Source organism: Symphalangus syndactylus, chromosome 14 (assembly GCF_028878055.3).
Source record: "Symphalangus syndactylus isolate Jambi chromosome 14, NHGRI_mSymSyn1-v2.1_pri, whole genome shotgun sequence".
NCBI classification, from domain to species: Eukaryota; Metazoa; Chordata; class Mammalia; order Primates; family Hylobatidae; genus Symphalangus; species Symphalangus syndactylus.
Genome location: NC_072436.2, coordinates 27442474 through 27445436, shown reverse-complemented (window position 1 = coordinate 27445436; position 2963 = coordinate 27442474). Strand labels below are relative to the sequence as shown.

At 33.5% G+C, this 2963-nt stretch overlaps 1 pseudogene; it reads left to right on the top strand.

Moving 5' to 3' along the window:
• The first annotated feature begins 923 nt into the window (after positions 1 to 923).
• LOC129462928 (succinate--CoA ligase [ADP-forming] subunit beta, mitochondrial-like) lies at positions 924 to 2218 on the top strand (annotated as a pseudogene).
• Positions 2219 to 2963: the final 745 nt, after the last annotated feature.

Here is a 2963-nt window from a genome sequence, read left to right as displayed (position 1 = left end):
GTCAGTGGAAACTTATCAAGCTGAAATGCAAAGAAAAAAAAAGTGTGAACAAAACAGGACAAGAAATCCAAGGACAATTTCAAAAGGTATAACAGAGGTGTAATTGGAATATCGAAAAGAAAAGGAAGAGAGAATGGAGAAGATGAAATATTCAAACTAATAATGGCTAAGAATTTAACTAAACTCATGACAGACAGCAAACAACAGATCCAGAATGCACACAGAACTCTAAGAAGACTAAACATAAACAAAAAGCAAAACCTATATCTATGCATATCATATTCACATTGCAGAAAACAAATGCAAAATGGAAAATCTTGCAAGAAGGCACAGGAGATAAGAAAAAACTTACCTACAGAGAAACTGAAAAAATTTACATCAGAATTCTTAACATAAACCATTCAAACAAGAAAGAATGGAGTTAAATATTTAAAGTTTTGAATGAATGAAACCACCATTCCATAATTATATATTCAGTAAAGTAATCCCTCAAAAGTTATGAAGGAATAAAGGCTCCTCATAGAAACAAAAGCTAAAGGAATTTATTGCCAGTAGACCTGCCCACTTAGAAATTTGAAACGTTCTTTAGGGAGAAGGAAAATGATATAGGCCAAAAACTAAGATTACCCAAAGAAAAGAAAGTGTCAGCAAAGGAATGCATGAAGGTAAAATAAAATCTTATTTTTTCTTATTAATGTCTTATTAAGCTATTACTAATAGCTTAATTTCTAATTAATAATTGATCCAAAATAAAAAAGTTTGTTTAAAGTTATAACAGCAACAACATAGCAGATGATTACAGCATATGGATAAGTAGAATGAATGATAGCAGTGCCATAAGGAAAGGGAAAAGAGAATTGGAAATTCTCTATTGCAAAGCAGCTGGAGGCACACAGCAGGAGCAAACAGGGTCAGACTTAGGAATGGTGGCCTTCATGTTCTATAGCTGACAATTAGCTGCCGCTGTCCACAGCCATCAGTCCCAGACTAGACCATAGTACAGTCTATTGCCCAGGTTCTGGGAATTTCTGAACTGTTTAATAACCAATAACTCCAAGTACAGCAGCAACAGCAAAAGAATCTCTCACTACATGAATATATGAACATGAAATTGTTGCAAGAAGCTGGTGTCTCCCTTCCAAAGGATATGTGGCAAAGTCACCAGATGAAGCTGATGCAATTGTCAAAAAATTAGGTTCTAAAGATGTTGTGATAATGGCACAGAATTTTGCTTGCGGTAGAGAAAAAGGAACACTTGAAAGCAGTCCCAAAAGAGGAGTGAAGATAGTTTTATATCAAGAAGCAAAAGCTGTTTCCTCTCAAATTATTGGGAAAAAGTTGTTTACCAAGTAAACAGGAGAAAAGGACAAAATATGCAATCAAGTATTGATCTATGAGCAAAAATATCCCAGAGAGAATACTACTTTCCAGTAACAATGAAAAGGTCATTTCAAGGTCTAGTATAAATAGGAAGTTTGCAAGGTGGTGTCAACATTGAAGATGTTTCTGCTGAGACTCCTGATGTCATAAAGGAGCTATTGATGTCGTAGAAGGCATCAAAAAGGAACAAGCTCTCCAGCTTGCACAGAATATAAGATTTCCATCTACTATTGTGGATTCTGTGGCAGAAAACATGGTCAAGCTTTACAATCTTTTTCTGAACTACAACACAACCATGATAAAAATAAGCCCAACGGTATAAGATTCAGATGGAGATCTGCTATGTTTGGACACAAAGATCAATTTTGATTCTAATTCAGTCTATTGCCAGAAGATCTTTGATCTACAGGACTGGACTCAGGAAGATGAAAGGAACAAAGATGAAGCTAAGCCACATCTCAATAACATTGGCCTCAGTGGAAAAACAGGCTGTCTAGTAAATGGTGCTGGTTTGGCTATGACCACAATAGATATAAGAAAACTTCATAAACAGACTCCAACCAGCTTCCTTGTTGTTCATGGCAGTGCTATATTTCCATCAAGTAACAGAATCATTTATGCTTATCACTTCAGATAAAAAGAGGTACTGGCTATTCTGGTCAACATTTTTGGAGGAATCACTTGATGTTATGTTATTACATAGGGTATAGTTCTGGCTGTGAAAGATTTTGAAATTAAAATATCTGTTGTGGTACATTTACAAGATTCACTAGTTAATGATGCTAAGGCACTACTAGCAGAAAAGCTACTAGAATGGCTTCAAAGCTTTCTGAAATAGTGACCTTAGTCAAGCAAACCCTTGTATATATATAATGTAAGTTGCCAACATGATCTTAAAAAGCCAGTGAATGGCTGAAAATGTTAATTTTGCTATAATCATTGAAAATACTATGTTCTGTGTTATTGTTCTTTTTCTTTTCAGTGTGTGAAGATTGTAATTGTGATCTAGGCACACAAACTTTTAGAAGCATTTGGTGTGCATTTCATTCTGCTATTCAGGATGGACTATTTATATAAAGAACATATAATGCAGGTGTCTAGTTTTGTTTTGTTTTGTTTTATCAGTCAGTCTTTTTCACTTCTACAGAATATCACTTGCAATGTGCCTGTTTATATTGTTGGATACAAAGTTCTACATTGACAAGAGTCCTACAAACAAAATAAATATGAAGAAAAATAACAAAATTGTTGGACTACCCTTTAAAAAGAGGTAAAATTTATAGGTTAAGAGATAAAATAGAATAATAAAAAATGCTCAATTAAAATTAAAAAGGCAGAAGAGAAATAAAAAAAGTAAACAAAATAGTTAAAAACATGGTAGATATTAAGCCGACTATATCAATAATTACTTTAACTGTGAATGGTCTAAATACACCAATTAAAAGACAGACTGTCAGAGTAAATGAAATATACAAGATATACCTGTACATTCTACAGGAAACCCACTTTCAATACAAATACTCAGATAGGTTAAAGAGATGGAGAAAGATATACTATGCTAACACTAATCAAAAAAATAAAAA